Raw genomic sequence first — 21,531 nt, 5'->3', positions numbered from 1 at the left:
GTCACGGAATCCTTTGATCGAAGGTCAATGATGCAACCTATCGTCGAAGGCGAGAAACCTACCATTGAGGCATGCAGATCCCAAGGTATTGACAATTTCTAGATCATCTTTCTAGATAATGAGGTGGAGTCGATAGAAAGCGATCCGTCGTAGGCAAGCCCACAACACAAAATCATAGATCAAGTCTGAAGAAATATAGTTGCATGGACTGACTCAGGGATGGTCAAGATGGATGACAGATATTTTGTAGATGAATGGTTTATTTGCACTGACCTCTTGAACACATAACGACACAGTAGATGGTTTGGTGACAATTGACCCAAAGTTAATACCCAGAAACTGGCTGAAGACTTTCAATATGGTTTGATCAACTATTAGGCAAAGGATTTCCCAACCTAGGTGAATAAAAGTGTCTTGTTCAAGAGTGGTTACAAAGTATGACAAACAGGCTCATTTTTCTCTCTTTTCCCCCACCATTTCTGGCAAGTACCTCTTTATTTTTACAAGCTTGAGGAGGATAACATTTGCTTGATTATAAGCTCATCCTTCAGATGAGTCCAACTTAGTTTAAATTCGAACCCTAAGAAGGAGTGGTCTGTTCCTGTTTGTAATTGAACAGGTCCTTTACTGTTAAATTTTAACGAGTCCAGTATAGGAGAAACTCGGCATTTTTCAATTTTAGAGAGTTTGAAAAAATTTAAGAAGACTCCATGGTTGTCCTTTTTCGTAAATTTTTGTCTCCCAAGCCCGAAAAAGTATAAAATAATACTTGAGAGAATAGCTTGATCATTACGAACAAGGAGTACTTTTCATAATTAGTGCCTCTGATCCGTAAAAGTAAAAAAGCGATCAATGACACGTCATTTTATAACCAATATCGAATTTGAAACGACAAAAATCCGGCAAACTTTTCATGTTTTTTTTTACGGTCAGAAAAGAGCTGTAAGTGGACCATCTTTTTAGTTCCATTTTAACGAGCTTAAAAAGAAAAACTCGGCAATCTTTTCATGTTTTAGGAGTCAGAAAAGAGCTTAAAGGTGACTCTAAGGTTTCACTTTTTCGTAAGTTTTAACGAGTTCGAAAAAATGATAAAAATGTACTCATGGTTTTCACTTTTTCGTAAGTTTTAATGAGTTCGAAAAAATGATAAAAATGTACTCATATGGCTGACTTTCAATTTAATTTACGAGCAGGAAAAGACAGAAAGAACTCGGCATTTTCATTTGTTTTACGAGAATGAAAGATAGCAAAATAATCTGGGGATTTTCATGAGTTGAACGAGTCTTGAAAATAACTGAAATTGACTCGAGATAGGTTTCATTTTTACAAAAGCTTGAAACAGAGAAAAACTTTGCTTCAAAGTAGTTACATTTTTACACAAGCTTGAAACAGAGAAAAAAATGTGCTTGAAAGTAGTTTCATTTTTACACAAGCTTGAAACAGAGAGAAAACTGTGCTTGAAAGTAGCTTCATTTTTACATAAGCTTGAAATAGAGAGAAAACTATGCTTGATGCCCCCTAAGCATAACTGCTAGAGCGCATGCCCCCCAGCTTCATTTCATTCAACTAAGTACACTGCTGGTAATTAATAGCTGGATGGAATGAAGGTTCAGTTACAAGATCATTTGAAATACTTGACCTAAAACTGTAAGAAAATTATGCAAAAAACTGAAATAACTAACCTAAATATACAACTTAACATTTATGAGATCTAGCCAAACTCTTGACTCAATTAGAGGAGGATTTGTTTCATTTTTTAACGAGCTTGACACAGGAAAAGAACTATGCTTGGATTCGGTTTCATGTTTACGCAAGCTTGAAACAAAAAACTATGCTTGTTATAAGTTCGCATGCCCCCAGCATAATGACGAAAATCAAGGTACATGCCCCCCAAGCTTCATTGCATTCAACCAGGTGGATGAAATGAAGGTTTACTTTCGAAATCTTGAAAAGACTCGTGGGAGTTGTTTCATTTTTTAGTGAGGTTGACACAGGAAATGAACTATCCTCAAAACCCTTGTTTCATTTTTTAAACGAGCTTGACACAAGATAAGGAACTATGCTCATAACTACTCTCTACACTCTACCTAACAAGGAACTATACTGTAAAAACCTTGATTCATTTTTTAACGAGCTTGACACAAGACAAGGAACTATGCTCTAAAATCCTTGATTCATTTTTTAACGAGCTTGACAGAAGACAAGGAACTATGCTCATGACTAACTGATTCATTTTTTAATGAGGTTGACACAATAAAAGGAACTTTCCTTGAACAACTGATTCATTTTTTAACGAAGTTGACACAGGAAAAGAACTGTCCTCATACTCACTGATTCATTTTTTAACGAGGTAGACACAGTAAAAGGAACTTTCCTCGAACCATCCAATTCCATTTTTTAATGAGGTTGAGATGGGAACAAACTATCCTTGCAACATCCTGTTCATTTTTTAACGAGGTTGACACGGGAACAAAACTATCCTCACATTCGGTTTCATGTTTACGCAAGCTTGAAACGAAAAATTATGCTTGTTATAAGTTCTCATGCCCCAGCATAATGGCGCAAATCAAGGTACCTCACCCACTCCTTGTCGGCCAGATAAGTCGTTCTTGTGGACAAGACCGACCTCCCTAGTATCTAATGATATCTAGCGACAAACAAACCAATCAACTTCTATCTTTCTCTAAATATGCAATTTATAAATAAAGGCAAACAAGTGTTTTAGGCCTACCTTGGGTCCAATGAAAGTTTGTGGAAGCCTCGCTCCGTTGATCCAAATAAGCTCCCTTGTAGAGAATCTGCAAACAAAAACAAGCACACAAATTAAATAGCACCTGAAAAGCCAATATAATAAAGCATACTTATCATGATGATCAAGGAATTCATGAAACAAATCACATAAGACAATTTGTTGAGAAATATGAATCTGATTGTATTAACTTAAATCAAAGAAGAACTTTACAACCTATGCCTTGATGCTGTACAAGCTCCTCCCAAGGTCCAGCAAGAAGTCTCCTCTACTTTGACAAGTTTCACTCTCTTCCCAATGAAGCCAAAAGGTATGTGATCTCTCCTCTCAAGCTTAACTAGGAAGTCTCAATTCCAACAGCATTTACCCTAAAAAATGTTCAGCTTCTAACCTCTCTAGCAACCAGCCCAATGCCTTAATTTATAGTGCAATGGAGGGAAGTTACTAGGTCCTCCTTCAAAGAGATAAAGCCCTCCTTCAAAGGGATAAGCTCCTCTCATCAAGGGATTAGCTCCTTCAGTTTTGGGATGCATGAACCACCTAGGAGTGAACCATCCACGTCAAGATTCCTTCTAGAATCATCTAGAATTAACCACAAGTGAATTTTTAAGAATAAACTTGCGCCTTTTTTACTTTCACAGGGGTCCGCACCCACTCCTTTAGAGACAGAGTGGGCAGGTCCACAGGTAACATCAACAAGAGGTGCGGGACCGCAGGTAATAGTAAGAGAAAGTGTGGAACCAGAGCTTTATTGATTTTCAAAGTCTTTCTCTCATTTTTAAAGCTTGACATGAAGAGCTGAGGTTTGAGACTTGCTAAGGAGGACAGTATGAATAATGATAGACCCATACTGACTGCAAATAGTCACGGTGACAATATTTTGTGTAACAGATTGTCCCCTAAAGTGCGAAGCCTGTAGTAGATGAGGATTTCATTTATCTTCTAAGAAGAGTGAAGTACTTTATCATTTCGAGGATCATCTTTTGGAGAGCCTAGTTGGAACCTGTAAAAACATTCAACACAAAATATATATATATATGAGATCATATCATCGCTGAGGTAGGCATTCCCATACTCAGATCAAAACTGACTAGAAAACTAACTACTGCTCTGATATAGGAATGATCTTGTAAGACATCACAAGTATAGACACATGTAGACAAAGTATGGACGCAACCATCTGTTTATGAATAGTCCACTATATAATGAATACAAAATTCCTCGCAGCCTGGATGGTGGAAACTAGATCCAGGGTCTTGATTTCTACTTCCCAAAATAGTATGATTCTATCCATGTGAATGAATGTGTCGAAGTCGAACATGGTAGAAACCACTTGATTACTAGTCAATGATGTAAATTGTTAACAAGTGTGAGAGAAACCACCAGTAATGTCAATGGCTCTCAAAGTACTCAGTACAATCCATGAGATGTGAGTAGATGTGTTGATTTCAAACATGTCACGGAATCCGCACCCACTCCTTTAGAGACAGAGCGGGCAGGTCCGCAGGTAACATGAACAAGGGGTGCGGGACCGCAGGTAATAGTAAGAGAAAGTGCAGAACCAGAGCTTTATTGACTTTCAAAGTTTTTCTCTCATTTTTAAAGCTTGACATGAAGAGCTGAGGTTTGAGACTTGCTAAGGAGGACAATATGCATGATGATAGACCCATACTGACTGCAAATAGTCATGGTGACAATATTTTGTGTAACAATGTGGAGAGGAGGTTTCAAAGCAGAAGGTGACCTGCATCAATTACAATACATATATCACGATAATTTGATTTTTTGTCATGAACTTGCTGAGGGAAGGCATACCCATGCTGAACTTATAAACTTTCATTACATGTACAAATATAGTCGTCTACAGATATAGACCCATGAATGGATGACCATGAATGTAAGGAAATTGTACATTTGATTTAGTACTCCTGAAAATATCGCAGCCTGGATGGATGAAACTAGATCCGGGGTCTTCAATCTCGTTCAATCTTCTGATTACCAGCCAATGATGTAAGCCGTTAATAGACGCGAGAGAATCACTGATAATAATAATGACCCTCAAGGTACTACAGTACATTTTGCATGGTGTGAATAAATGATTTGATGTCAAACACCATACAAAGTCATTCGGTCGAAGGCCAGTGATGTCAACCTATCGCCGGAAGTGAGAAACTTGCCATTGATGTATGCAAGCCTCAAGGTAGTGAAGGGGTGTTTCTATGTCAACTTCTTGGATAATGTGCTGATGTTGACAAGAAGCGACTCATCGCAAGAGGTCCTTGATGTGTCCCACATCAACAACACGAAATGAGGTAAATGATTTTTGAGATTAAAAATCTACTGACGACAAAAGGTTCAGGAATGGCAGTCATAAAAATGAAGGTTTACGGTACTGCAAAGGATGAAGTTTGAACTGAATGACTTCCCTTGAACATGTCGGCGATACTAAGATGAATTGGTAGCATTGACCAAAAACAACATAATGGATGGTATTATAGACCAATGGTGTGATAACCATCAAGCTGAATGACCTAACCCACATAGTCACGGTGATGAGGTGAAAGTGTCATGTTCAAGAACGACTTGCTACCATAAAGTTTTTTCCGCTTTTTCCAATTTTCCCCAGTCTTTGTTGACCAATACCTCTTCACTTTTTATTAAGATTGAGGAGGATAACATATTCTTGTTGTATAATTCCACCCTTCGGGTGAATCCATCGCTATTTGATTCTTTAACGAGTCTAGCAAAGGTGAAACTCGGTCTTATCTAGATGGACAAGTTTGTCGCTATTTGATGTTTTTAACGAGTTTAACGACAAAGATAACTCGGTCCTTTTCATTTTTAGAGAGTTTGAAAAGGGACAAAAAGAAAACTCCACAAGTTCTTTTTCATAAAATAATCTCTCAAGTCCGAAAAAGCGTAAAATAATACAAGAGAGATATCATTTCCAATCCTTTAACGAGCTGGAAAAGACAAGCACTTGGCAATCTTTTCATGTTTAGAGAGTTTGAAAAGAGCTTAAAGAGGACTCCAAGGGGGTTCCTTTTTCGTTTTTAACAAAGCTCGAAAAAGAGATAAAAGTTTGCTTTGTGGTCAAAGATGTTCAATTTACATTTGAGCACGTCAAATTCTGCATGTCAGTTGTTAAACCTGCTCAAAACATCATCAAAATAGATTAAAAATACTCGTTTCATGGATAAAATGAATAAAAACTATTGTTTACTTGATTAATGTGCATTAAATAAACATAAAAACAAGTTTTACAATTCATTTTTACCATTTCACATTTACCCTTTGATTTTGGTGCTTTGGAGCAGTTTTTACCTCGATGTTCACCAGCTAATTGCGGAGGATCCAGTGGACCATTCCTTGTGCCGTCCTGACCAGGTAGGAGCTATCTCTGTTCTCTTTCATTTCATTCCATTCATTTTTAGTTTCACGCAAAAATTTGAGTTTTGAGGCCCCTAGGGTTTCAATTTTCAACTCTAGGATCAGGGCACCCTTTCATCGTCAAAAGGTGCACTGCACTGCACACACAAAGAAGGTTGCATGAATTGTAGCGCACTGTCTCTAAGGCAGGGGTGCGCTGGCTGGAAAACCCAAATTCACATAGCTATTTTCTCCCAAATTTTATTTAGTTTTTTGCAAGAAATGGATCCTAATTTGTCTAATGGTTTTATTGTATACATTCATTGGATCAAAATGGTGATTATATGGAGAGAAAAAGAGCACGAAGAACAAGATATGATTGCCATAAATAATCAGGGTACGGTTGAGGCCCTAAGGAATTGTGGGTTATTCAAGTATTTCTGACTATCTAGCATGCTACAACAGATTGAGCTTTTACAGTTCCTTGTTCATTCATGGGATCCTACTGATCAGGCCTTTCACATTAGGGACAAAGTGATCCCATTTACCATTGATGACACCTACTTTCTGACTGGACTGTCGAGGCGGGGTGCCCCCATCTCACTAGCTGGATTGGTCAAAGGGGGTGAAGTAGTGATACGACAGTTCTGTCGAGAAGGTGCACATTCTAGTAGAGATGGAAAGATTAACATCAGGGATGTTAGTGATTTACCATTAAGGATGATCCTCTTTACCATTGCCAAATTAGTTGGCAGTGTGACACTACACTTGGAAAATAGATCATACATGCAATATGCTTTAGAGTGTTAAGAGCCAAAAATGTTCAACTGGTGTGAGGTAGTACTTTCATCTGCGAAAGAAAAACTGATCAAGGTGAAAAGCGGAAAGACAAAAAATTTGGCTATGGGTCGATCTTGATTTCTTTCACCTTGGAGAGAATTCCACTTATGCAGCCACAACTTGTTTCACTGGGTGTATCTGGACCTAGGGATCCACGGATGCAGATATGGGTAGATCTTATGACTAGGCATGCTGACTAGTCATTGATCTCATTTACCCCTGCGTTCCTTGAGTGGTTTGATCGACAGGATATGGCCATCGCAGAGTATCCATATTTAGGAATGGATTTCTGTGGAGATCTAGAGATGTGTTACAAGTTGGAGCACAGTGGGGTGCTATAAGTAAATTGTTTGACAAAAGCGTTTTTGATTTTAAAGTTTCTACATTTTTTTTGTGTTTTTTGGTTAACTCCAAGACTAAACAAAATCATTCTTTTATGCGTGCAGATGTTGGACATGTTTGACCTGTGGGACACCAATGAGAGGCAGGTGGGTCAGCACAGAGACCTGTTAGGAGTGCAATTCTCTGAGACTTAGATTTAGCCGAGACATTGGCTGAGCTATAAGACCACATAGAGTGTTTGACCCTAGGCATTTTGATATCTTGATCAAGGAGTTGCCTATGCAACTGCAGTGCCACACAATTGGTGTTTCGAGACGTTTGATGAGACTTTTACACATTATAGCACAGGTTGTGACCTGTTATCATGAGCATCACTAGTCTACTTAGATGTTTTCTACATAGATTTTGAGTTTTTGGGTTAGATGAGCAATTTTTGTCTTGGACACAAACTAATTGTAAAAACTTTTAAAACAACTATCTATTTTACTTTCATACTTTTATTATGGTCATGTGATGCAATCCTATTCAAATGATGATGTGAATTGAAAATTTTTACTTTACATATGTCGCAAATGTCCATTTAACACATAATTCGCTAGAGAATCAGTTAATGTGTTTAGATTTATGGAAATATGTTGATATTGAATAAATTCAAAATACCTTCCAAAATATGAAATCTAAGGAACATGCAATGAATTGCTAGGTTTCAGACAGTATAAATGCCAGTAAGTTGTAGTACAACGAGTTGTGAGTCTAACCTAATGATGATTCAAAATATGCCAAGTGAAATGGCATTAGAGATAAGTTCAATCAACGTGTTATACTCAATGATATTGTTCATCGATCGACCAATACAAATCCCTCTAAAACTCACTAACTTGCCGCTTGGAGCGAAAATGGCACATGTTGCAGAGGACAGATTCTGTGTACTACGACTAGCCCCATCGGCGTAACCAACAAATGGTTCTGAAAAGTTTGACATCTGCAACAAATACGAAGTGGATTACTTAACCAGATAAGAACTCTAAAAGAAACACACACACACATGCAATCAAAGCATATATACAGTGAGTTTTACCACACTTAACTAACCATAGTAACGTTTAAGGTACAACCCATTTCGGGGTTGCGAAAATGGAATCCCATCATAGTCCACTAACTCGTAGGCACCTTTCATCAAAACATGCTTAGCAATATAAGGGCCCATCCATGGTGGTTCAAATTTTCCAGCTTCAAGTTTATCAGACTCCTAATCGTAAAGAAAGACTAGGTCACCTTCTGAGAATACACGAGGCTTGACATTTTTATCATATTGCACCTTAATACGTTTCTTGTGCACTTCATTAGCCCATGCAGCATCACAATGGGTTTCATCCAAATGGATTAACTCTAAGAAACACGCTTCTTCTTTAGAAGTGTAGAGTAGTAGGTCAATTGAGAGTTTGAGAGACGAGATTTCACATTGAATTGCTAAGACTGCTTCCAAACCATACACCAACTGAAAGGGTGTGAATCCGGTCGCATTTCTCATCGAGGTTAGATATGCCCACAGAGCCGAGTACATGATTAAATGCCAAGTTCTTTTATGAACTCCAATCATTCTTTGCAACATGTGCTTAAGGACTTTGTTGATAGCCTCAACTTGTCCATTATCTTGCAGGTAGTATGGAGTAGAACTATCATGTGACAGTCCTAACTTGGTGGTCAACTCAACCATCATGTGATTATAAAAATGTGATCCATGATCTGTAACTATGGCTTGTGGTGCACCAAACCTGGCAATCACATGGTTGAAGAAAAATAAAGCAGTCGTTTCGCCGCTGTTGTTCAATGTTGGCATCGCCTTGGCCCATTTGGTAAAATAGTCAATGGCGACTATAATATACCCATGCCCCCTGGCTGAGGTATGGTTACATGTCATAAAGTCAATGTGTCATTTGGTGAATGGGCCAACAAAAATGACTGCATGCAGTGGTGCAGTGGTAATCTAGTTTTTCAGTCAAATATCTGGCAAGCATGGCAACTTTTGACAACAACAATTCAATCTTTGAATATGGTTGGCCAGAAGTAACCAACATGAAGAATTCTTTGCATGGTAGCGTAACCAGATAAATGTCCACCACAAGCACTTGAATGAGATTCATTCAAAGCTTTTTAGGCTTCCTCATGAGTGAGGCACCTACGTAAAATCGTATCGACACCACGACCATAAAGCATATCACCAATCATCAGATAATCTTTGGCCTGGTATCGAATATGTCGTTGTTCAGAGCGAGAGGTATTAGGCCAGAAAGCTTGGGTCTAGAGATAGACTAGTATATCTCCATACCATGGATCACTTGATGAGATAAGAAACAGAAACTCATCAAATATTGATGCTTTTGATGTTGAATCATTGGAGGATGAGGGAAGATCGAAAAGTAACTCGGCGAAGACAAGAGATTTCTTTGATTTAGATTTTGATGAACTCCAAATCACACTCCTGCAAAATAACTATCCATTTGGAATATTTTCCCCCCAACAATCGACATGAAAAAATGTATGTCATAGGGTTGCAATCCGATATAATGGTAGTTTTACGGAGGAGGATGTAATGACGAAATCTATGCACAGCTTGAACGATTTCCAAAGCTAACTTTTCGACATAGGAATACTTAATTTTCGTATCGTTGAGATTACGACTCAAGTAATAAATAGGATGTTCAAATCCACTTTCTTCTTGGACTAAAACCATGCTAATGGTTGTATCTGCAGCGGCGAGATACAAGAAATAGTCTTTTTAATAGTTTTGGGCATACATTAATGATGCTCTAATCAGGGAATCTTTAAGAGCATCAAAGGAAACTTGTGCAACTTGATCCCAATGGAAGGGTACCCCTTTCTTCAATAGACGCATAAAACCTTTAGCCAACTCAACACAGTTTGGAATGAACCTCCTTAGAAAGTTTGCCTTCCCCTTGAAGTCTCTGTAACTGTAACAAGTGTGAAGGTGGAGGCAAGTCAAAGATTGCCTGAACCTTAACTGGATCGAGTCAAATTCCATCCTTTGAGACGACGAATCCAAGCAATTGAATAGAACCAATACAAAACACACACTTGTGTGGATTGAATCTTACCTTGTAGTGTCGACACCGTAAATAAATGTTGTGGGTGATCAGTTCTCTTTCGTGAATAAGCAAGTAAATCATCAAGATAAGGTTGAACAATGTACTTGATGTCATGGAAGGCATAATTCATTGCCCTCTGAAATTTAGCCCCTGCATTCTTCAAACAAAAAGGTAACTTTCAATAGGTGAATGTTCCCCACGAACAAATAAAATCTATTTTGGATTGGTCCTGTGGGTGGATATTGATTTGATTGTAGCCAGAAAATCCATCCATGAATGAGAAGATTTCACATCCCACACATTCATCAATAATCTGGGGTGTAGGATAGTTGTCTTTTGGACATGCTTAATTTACATCCCTATAATCGATGCACACTCAAATTGTTAAGTTATGGTATGTTCTATGCTTATAACAATTTACTTATTTGTCTTATTATATTCCACAGATTAGCAATCACATATACACAAAGTAAAGTGCAGATAGAACATTAAACGATCGACAGAAAACAAGCCAAGACAAGAGACACAAGATGTGGCGGCTAGCCAGGGACAAACCCCACAATTTGTGGGGAAAACCTTTGATCAAATCTTCTTTTATCTTTAATAATTCAGCAGAGAGAAATAGTACAATAAATCTGATTCATATCGGCAGTAGCAAACCCTAGATCAACATCATCAACATTAGCGACTTCATTATCAAACTAGGGCAGATGATATCTCGCAAACCGACTGTAGGATTGACTTCATTCCACCACCAAAAGTTTTGGCTTCCCGAGGAGGTTCAGATGAACCTACAACGTAGTTCAGATGAGGAGATCTTCTAGGCCACGCAGGTCAATCTTTACTTCTGCAGTTGCAGCTTCAGTTTTAGTAGTTTCCGGCTTCAAACAAGGGCAGTCGATATCTTGCAAACCGTTCATCGGATTGACTTCATTCCACCATCAAAAGTTGCGGCATTCAGAGGAGGTTCAAATGAACCTACAACATAGTTCCAAAGAGGAGATCTTCTAGGCCACGCAAGTCAATATTTACTTCTGCAGTTGCAGCTTCAAATTCAGCAGTTTTCGGCTTCAAACTAGGGCAGTCGATATCTTGCAAACCGTTCGTCGGATTGACTTCATTCCACCACCAAAAGTTGTGGCTTTCATAGGAGGTTCGCAGTTCCAAAGAGGAGAGCTTCTAGGCCATGCAAGTCAATCTTTACTTCTGCAGTTGCAGCTTCAAATTCAACAGCTTCCGGCTTCACATGCATGAGAGAGAGACCCATTTCAGCGCAGTAGAGAAGAGACTCATTTCTGCGCAGTAGAGAGAGAGAGATGTGATGAGATGAGTGAGTCCAAATGAGGAAAAGTCCTCTTATATTTATACACAACGTTGGTGGGTGAATAGATGAAACTGTTGGGCTTCTGAGCCTACATGAGTTATAGGTAGACTTGATAATAATTCCATAATCAAAATAAATTCATATCTCCATGAATACTTATCGGAATCGGATGATATTTATATCAATCCTACACCTCTCGACGAGAGGAATCTAATAACAATATTATCAGCCATGAATAAGATGACCCACATGAAGTTTTTCCCTGGTTGTCAATTTTAACACTCCCTCTCAACCAGGGAGAACTTCATCTGCGATCTGTCCATCGGTCATTACTATTAATCAATCAAATGCACTGCCCTGTATAGCCTGACCCTTGCCCTGCTCTGCTCTATTCTACCTATTCTTCTTTGTCCTGTTCTTCCTTGTACTGATCGGTACTGTTTTTCTCTGCTCTGCTCTACTCTTGCATTGTTCTGTTCTGCTCTGCTTTTGTCCGAATTATGAAGAAGAAGAAATGATCGAGGATGTATCATACTAACTCAAAGTCAGTCTTAGAGTATGTACCAATGGTCCCAGACCAGTCTCAACCAACCCGAAGTCAGCGTCATAGTGAGTACAACTCCACTGGTCCTAGACCAACATCATCCTCCACTGACTCAAAGAAAGTCTCAGAGTGCGTACCACTGGTCCCAAACCAGTCTCAGCCAACCCGAAGTCAGCTTCATAGTAAGTACCACTCCTACCACTGGTCCCAGACTAGTATCACAATCTCAGAGAGTGTACCACTAGTCCAAGACCAGTCTCAACCGACCCGAAGTCAGTGTCATAGTATGTACCACTCTCACTGGTCCCAGACCAGTACTGCACTAACACGAAGTCAGTCTCGGAGTATGTACCATTGGTCCCAGACCAGTCTCAACGGACCCGAAGTCAGCGTCATAGTATGGTACAACTCCTACCACTGGTCCCAGATCAGTATCATTGATCCCAGATCAATGGAGGTCATCCTAGCGTAGGGAGTACGGTAGATACAACGATGCGTCCATCGGTACTATTATGGTCCCTAACTTCATTTCCTTGCTCATTAATAAGATGAGAGGTGCTACCCATGAGTCCCAGACTGCATGGGTAGGATGCCTCGATAAGAGAACTAATCAATCATGTCCTCATAGGAGAACACATCAATCCTGCTATAATCGCCATGGAGAACACATCAATCCAAGCCTCACAGGTGAACTAATCATCCTGCTACATAGCAGAGCGAATCATCCTGTTCCACAAGAGAGCGAATCATCTTGTCCCACAAGAGAGAAAATCATCTTGTTCCAGTGTGCACCACTAGGGGAGGGTGAGTCACCCTGTGGTCGTATGTTGCTCCAGTAATAACCGCAAGCCCTCACAACTCCCAGAGCTCAATGTATGCAACATGCAGGACCCTTGTACAAGGGTTTCTTGCCGACTCCAAGTCGTTTGGGAAAATCACAGATTAGATCTTTCCTTGGGGCTTTGACAAGGTGTATCAACCTGTACATCATCTTAATGCGATGGAGCCTCCTTGCTCATCAACTTACCATATCCCAGATGATGTATATCTGCTGGAGCAATCGACGAATACGGGATTCCTCAATAATCGAATCCCACCTCTGGTTGTTATAGAGAATCATAGTGGTATCCAATGTAAATCCAAACAGCTCACTGAAGAGCTTTCGCAACTAGACTGCCTCACACGAGGTCATGATAACAACAATATATCCTACTTCGGTAGTGCTCAAAGCCACCGACTTCTACTTCCTGCTCATCCAGGATATCGAAGTAGATTCCAAGGTGAAACAGCACCCGGAAGTTCTCTTACGGTCCACCACACTGCCTGCTCAATCAACATCAGTATATCCAAGTAGTCTCACATCTCCGATAGTGTATCTTAATCCATGAGAGATTGTGTCCTAAAGACATCTCAGAAGATTCCTGGCATCAATGCAGTGAGGCTCAACCAAATATGAGCTCACAATGCTAACTGCAAAGCATATGTTCGGACAGAGGTTGACCAAGAACATCAATGTGAATGAATTTTTGAAACTCAGAGGCATTTCCCAAGTCTGGTCCGACATCACTACCATATAACTTCTAAAAGTTAAGATCCTCGAGGTAGTCACAGGCTTGCAGTCCATCATACCAAATCTTTCCAATATCTTTACCACATATTTTCCTTGAGATAGGAAAATTTCCCTTGGTTTCTGCCATACTTCAAGTCCTTGGTCCTTTATTTCAAATTCAGAAGCCAGCTCCATCTTACATTTTTGAATGAGAGGGTCTGCACCTGTTAGAAAGAGGTCATCCACATACAACACCAGTATGAGAGGGTTGTCATCTTCAGCCTTACAATAAAGGTTAGGATTGGCTTCACTCCTAGTGAATCCCAGCTTCATCAAGTAGCTATCGATCCTCTCATACCATGCTCGGGGTGCTTGCTTCAACCCATAGAGAGCCTTCTTCAACTTGCATACATGAGATTTTCAATCATAAATCTCAAATCCTTCAGGTTGCTCCACATAGACCTCTTCTTTGATAGAACCATGCAAGAATGCGGTCTTGGCATCCATTTGATGTGAGTTCCATCCTTGTGAAGCCACAAGGGCTATGATCAAGCGGATGGTCGTATATCTAGCAACAGGTGCAAATATCATAGTCTATACCTTCCTTCTGGGATAAACCACGAGCAACAAAATGAACCTTATACTTTTCGATACTTCCATTTGCTACATGCTTTATCTTGTAAAGCCATTTTGAAGTAACAATTGTCTTGTCCAGGGTATGGGAACTACTTCCCAGACATCATTATCCATAATAGACTCATATTCTATGGTCATAGCACCCTTCCATAGTTAATGCTTGACAACATCTGAGAATGATGAAGGCTCATTTTGTATGATCGTGCTCATGATGGTCAAGTATCCCTGATACCTGTTAAGTTTCTTACTTTGACGGAAGGTTCCTCAGGGTGCAGCATGTCCTTCAGCATCATCAAGTATCCCCCTAAGCCATGAAGGCCTCTTCCTAGAAGAGGAAGGCTCATGTGGATGAGGATCAATTAGATCCATGGGTTCTTCTACATCAGGCATTGATTCATCATCCTTTTCTTTCGGTTCCTTGGTGTCAGCTTCTTGAGAGCTCCTCAAAGTCAGAAAATTGTTCACCTTGCTGAGAGCCATATCTTCGTCAAAGGTGACATCATGACTAATCACGACTTCCCTTTGACTGGCGGTGAACATTTCTTTAGGAGTCTTGGAACCCAATGCTTGATGAGGTCATCGATTTTATACATATACGGCAGTGATTGTAGTTTCAGCCCATAGAAACTTCGGAACTCTTTGATCATGTAGCATGGCCCGGACAACTTCCACAATCATGCGGTTCTTCCTTCCCGCCACACCATTCTGCTCAGCAGTATGTGGTGTAGTAGTCTCCCTCTTAATGCCAACCTCAGGTATGCCTGAGTGAACCAACTGTAATATATCAGAGGCCTTGCTTTGGCTAGAGGGGAATGGTCCCCTTTTGAGCTTTCCTTTGGCACATCCTGGACATACACCTTCTTTCTCTACTCAGAATTCGGGAATCCCTGTAACCATTTGTCTTACATCGAGTATAGCTTTATAATGAAGGGGGGCAAACATCCAATGTCAAAGTTCGGACTGAAGAGATGTGTCATAAGACATGACACCTAGCAGACTTCCATCGACCTGATATAATGAATCAAAACTAAACCCAAGAGTAAAGGCATCTTTAACTTTATTTTTCCATATATGTACCTTGCCATCGCTAAAGGTTACCTTGTAGCCTTTGTCTTCCATTGCTGGGATGGACACTAGGTTCTTTTGAGGTCAGGTGCATTTAATATATCCTGGAATTTCTAGCCTTCTTGAATGGTTGTCCTCTTCCTTGATTCCTAGCTCTCCTCTTACCTTTGTTATTGAATTTGTCATTCCTTTGATTGCCATCAGAGGGATTTTGATCATCGTCCCGGTGTGAGTCCTTTCTATCAGGGCACTCCCTTGCATAGTGACCTTCTTTATCGCAGATGTAACATCATCATTTTCTTCCAGCCTTAGGTCCAACCTTTCCTTTTGATTTAGTCCTGGAATTATTTCTTTTCTTAGCATGAGAAGAAAAGGCAGCAAGAGGACCTTTAGGCATGGGCATTTCTTGCTCTTCTACCCTTGTTTCTTCTTGAATGCATCTAGCCATTAATTCCTTGAAACCAGAAATTACATGATTGTTCATAAGAGTAGTCATGAACACGTACCATTCAGATGGTAATCCTCCAAGAGTCATGAGTGCCATTTCCCTGTTAGTAATAGCCAGTCTACCGTAGATTTCCTTGGAGGTGCCCAGTTCAGAGATGTAGGCCACCAAGTGCTTGTTGATAAAGTCCCGGATGATCTTCTACTTTGACTTCTTCAGTTTTCCATTTGTTCCATGCAGCAGCGGATGCATTTGATGGAGGCTCAACAATATTGCCTCTTACATGGTCCAACACTCCTTGATCTTCTAGGGTTAGATCGATAGACATCTTCCATCCATGATAGTTAGCTTTCTCACGAAGCTTGTCTTCGGTAGGAAAGAGTGTTGAGGACCCCATAGTTCTTTTAGGATAATCTTGCCAATCTTCTATTCGATGATTGCTCTTGCTCTTGCTCGGGCTTTGTCTGCACCTCAGCTCTGATTCGATGTTAAGTTATGGTATGTTCTATGCTTATAATAGTTTACTTATTTTTCTTATTATATTCCACAGATTAACAATCACATATACATAAAGTAAAGTGCAGATAGAACATTAAACGATCGACAGAAAACAAGCCAAGACAAGAGACACAAGATGTGGCGGCTAGCCAGGGACAAACCCCACAATGTGTGGGGAAACCATTTGATCAAATCTTCTTTTATCTTTAATAATTCAGCAGAGAGAAATAGTACAATAAATCTGATTCATATCAGCAGTAGAAAACCCTAGATCAACATCATCAACATTAGCGGCTTCATTATCAAACTAGGGCAAATGTTATCTCGCAAACCGACTGTCGGATTGACTTCATTCCACCACCAAAAGTTTTGGCTTCCAAAGGATGTTCAAATGAACCTATGGTGCAGTTCAGATGAGGAGATATTCTAGGCCACGCAGGTCAATCTTTACTTCTGCAGTTGCAGCTTCAGTTTCAACAGTTTCCGGCTTCAAACTAGGGTAGTCAATATCTTGCAAACCGTTCGTCGGATTGACTTCATTCCACCACCAAAAGTTGCGAATTTTAGAGGAGGTTCAAATGAACCTAAAACACATTTTAAAAGAGGAGATATTCTAGGCCACGCAAGTCAATCTTTACTTCTGTAGTTGCAGCTTCAAATTCAGCAGTTTTCGGCTTCAAACTAGGGCAGTCGATATCTTGCAAACCATTCGTCGGATTGACTTCATTCCACCACCAAAAGTTGTGGCTTTCAAGGAGGTTCATATGAACCTATAGTGTAGTTCCAAAGAGGAGAGCTTCTAGGCCATGCAAGTCAATATTTATTTCTGCAATTGCAGCTTCAAATTCAACAGCTTCCGGCTTCACATGTGTGAGAGAGAGAACCATTTCAGCGCAGTAGAGAAGAGACTCATTTTTGCGCAATAGCGAGAGAGAGAGAGATGTGATGAGATGAGTGAGTCCAAATGAGGAAAAGTCCTCTTATATTTATACACAAAGTTGGTGGGTGAATAGATGCGATTGTTGGGCTTCTGAGCCTACATGAGTTGTAGGTCGACTTGATAATAATTCCATAATCAAAATAAATTCATATCTCCATGAATACTTATCGGAATCGGATGATATTTATATCAATCCTACACCTCTCGACGAGAGGAATCTAATAAAAATATTATCAGCCATGAATAAGATGACCCACATGAAGTTTTTCCCTGGTTTCCAATTTTAACACTCCCTCTCAACCAAGGAGAACTTCATCTGCAATCTATCTATCAGTCGTTACTATTCATCAATCAAATGCACTACCCTGTATAGCCTGACCCTTGTCCTGCGTTGCTCTATTCTACCTATTTTGCTTTGTCCTGTTCTTCCCTATATTGATTGGTATTGTTTTTCTCTGTTCTACTTTGCTCTTGCATTGTTTTGTTCTGCTCTTCTTTTGTCCAAATTATGAAGAAGAAGAAATGATCGAGGATGTATCATACTGACTCAAAGTCAGTATTAGAGTATGTACCACTGGTCCCAGACTAGTCTCAACCAACCCGAAGTTAGCGTCATAGTGAGTACAACTCCACTGGTCCTAGACCAGTATCATCCTCCACTGACTCAAAGTCAGTCTCAGAGTGTGTACCACTGGTCACAGACCAGTCTCAGCCAACCTGAAGTCAGCTTCATAGTAAGTACCACTCTTACCACTGGTCCCAAACTAGTATCACAGTCTCAGAGAGTGTAACACTAGTCCCAGACCAGTCTCAACCGACTCGAAGTCAGCGTCATAGTATGTACCACTCTCACTGGTCCCAGACCAATACTACACTAACACGAAGTCAGTCTCGGAGTATGTACCACTGGTCCCAGACCAGTCTCAACTGACCCGAAGTCAGCATCATAGTATGGTACAACTCCTACCACTGGTCCCAGATCAGTATCATTGATCCCAGATCAATGGAGGTCATCCGAACGTAGGGAGTACGGTAGATACAACAATGCGTCCATTGGTACTATTATGGTCCCTAACTTCATTTCCCTGCTCATTAATCACATGATAGGTACTTCCCATGAGTCCCAGACTACATGGGTAGGATGCCTCGATAAGGGAACTAATCAATCCTATCCTCACAGGAGAACACATCAATCCTGCTATAATCGCCATGGAGAACACATCAATCCAGGCCTCACAGGAGAACTAATCATCCTGCTACACAGGAGAGCGAATCATCCTGTTCCACAAGAGAGCGAATCATCTTGTCCCAAAAGAGAGCAAATCATCTTGTTCCAGTGCGCACCACCAGGGGAGGGTGAGTCACCCTGTGGTCGTATGTTGCTCCAGTAATAACCGCAAGCCCTCACAACTCCCAGACCTCAATGTATGCAACATGCAGGACCCTTGTACAAGGGTTTCTTGCCGACTCCAATTCGTTTGGGAAAATCACAGATTAGATCTTTCCTTGGGGCTTTGACAAGGTGTATCAACCTGTACATCATCTTAATGCGATGGAGCCTCCTTTCTCATCAACTTACCATATCCCAGATGATGTATATCTGCTGGAGCAATCAACGAATATGAGATTCCTCAATAATCGAATCCCACCTTTGGTTGTTATAGAGAATCACAGTGGTATACAATGTAAATCCAAACAGCTCACTGAAGAGATTTCGCAACCAGACTGCCTCACACGAAGTCATGCTAGCAACAATATATCCTACTTCGGCAGTGATTAAAGCCACCGACTTTTGCTTCCTGCTCATCCAGGATATCGAAGTAGATCCCAAGGTGAAATAGCACCTGGAAGTGCTCTTATGATCCACCACACTGCCTGCTCAATCAACATCAGTATATCCAAGTAGTCTCACATCTTCGACAGTGTATCTTAATCCATGAGAGATTGTGTCCTGAAGACATCTCAGAAGATTCCTGACATCAATGCAGTGAGGCTCAACCAAATATGAGCTCATAGTGCTAACTGCAAAGCATATGTTCGGATGGAGGTTCACCAAGAACATCAATGCGAATGAGTTTTTGAAACTCAGAGGCATTTCCCAAGTCTGGTCCGACATCACTACCATATAACTTCTAAAAGTTAAGATCCTCGAGGTAGTCACAGGCTTGCAGTCCATCATACCAAATCTTTCCAATATCTTTACCACATATTTTCCTTGAGATAGGAAAATTTCCCTTGGTTTCTGCCATACTTCAAGTCCTTGGTCCTTTATTTCAAATTCAGAAGCCAGCTCCATCTTACATTTTTGAAAGAGAGGGTCTACACCTGTTAGAAAGAGGTCATCCACATACAACACCAGTATGAGAGGGTTGTCATCTTCAGCCTTAAAGTAAAGGTTAGGATCGGCTTCACTCCTAGTGAATCCCAGCTTCATCAAGTAGCTATCGATCCTCTCATACCATGCTCGGGGTGCTTGCTTCAGCCCATAGAGAGCCTTCTTCAACCTGCATACATGAGATTTTCAATCATAAATCTCAAATCCTTCAGGTTGCTCCACATAGACCTCTTCTTTGATAGAACCATGCAAGAATGCGGTCTTGGCATCCATCTGATGTAGGTTCCATCCTTGTGAAGCCACAAGGGCTATGATCAAGTGGATGGTCGTATATCTGGCAACAGGTGCAAATATCATAGTCTATACCTTCCTTCTGGGATAAACCACGAGCAACAAAATGAACCTTATACTTTTCCATACTTCCATTTGCTGCATGCTTTATCTTGTAAAGCCGTTTTGAAGTAACAATTTTCTTGTCCAGGGTCTAGGAACTACTTCCCAGACATCATTCTCCATAATAGACTCATATTCTATGGTCATAGCACCCTTCCATAGTTAATGCTTGATGACATTTGAGAATGATGAAGGCTCATTTTGTATGATCGTGCTCATGATGGTCAGGTATCCCTGATACCTGTTAAGTTTCTTACTTTGACAGAAGGTTCCTCAGGGTGCAGCATGTCCTTCAGCATCATCAAGTATCCCCCTAAGCCATGAAGGCCTCTTCCTAGAAGAGGAAGGCTCATGTGGATGAGGTTCAATCAGATCCATGGGTTCTTCTACATCAGGCATTGATTCATCATCCTTTTCTTTCGGTTCCTTGGTGTCGGCTTCTTGAGAGCTCCTCAAAGTCAAAAAATTGTTCACCTTGCTGAGAGCCATATCTTCATCAAAGGTGACATCATGACTAATCACAACTTCCCTTTGACTGGCCGTGAACATTTCTTCCGGAGTCTTGGAACCCAATGCTTGATGAGGGCATCGATTTTATACATATACGGTGGTGATTGTAGTTTCAGCCCATAGAAACTTTGGAAGTCTTTAATCATGTACCATGGCTCGGATAGCTTGCACAATCATGCGGTTCTTCCTTCCCGCCACACCATTCTGCTTAGCAGTATGTGGTGTAGTAGTCTCCCTCTTAATGCCAACCTCATGTATGCCTGAGTGAACCAACTGTAATATATCGGAGGTCTTGCTTTGGCTGGAGGGGAATGGTCCCCTTTTGAGCTTTCTTTGGCACATCCTGTACATACACCTTCTTTCTCTACTCAGGATTTGGGCATCCCTGTAAATTTGTCTTACATCGAGTATATCTTTATAATGAAGGGGGGCAAACCTCCGATGTCAAAGTTCGGACTGAAGAGATGTGTCATAAGACATGACACCTAGTAGACTTCCATCGACCTGATATAATGAATCAACACTAAACCCAAGAGTAAAGGCATCTTTAACTTTATTTTTCCATATATGTACCTTGCCATCGCCAAAGGTTACCTTGTAGCCTTTGTCTTCCATTGCCGAGATGGACAAGTCTAGGTTCTTTTGAGGTCAAGTGCATTTAATATATCCTGGAATTTCTAGCCTTCTTGAATGGTTGTCCTCTTCGTTCATTCCTAGCTCTCTTGTTACCTTTGTTATTGAATTTGTCATTCCTTTGATTGCCATCAGAGGATTTTGATCATCGTCCCTTTCTATCAAGGCACTCCCTTACATAGTTGCCTGCTTTATCATAGATGTAACATCATCATTTTCTTCCAGCCTTAGGTCCAGCCTTTCCTTTTGATT

This window comes from Pinus tabuliformis, chromosome 5_1 (genome assembly GCF_031772625.1).
Source record: "Pinus tabuliformis cultivar Carrire ecotype Pingquan chromosome 5_1, CPIR1, whole genome shotgun sequence".
NCBI lineage: Eukaryota > Viridiplantae > Streptophyta > Pinopsida > Pinales > Pinaceae > Pinus > Pinus tabuliformis.
This window is presented reverse-complemented; position numbering follows the sequence as displayed.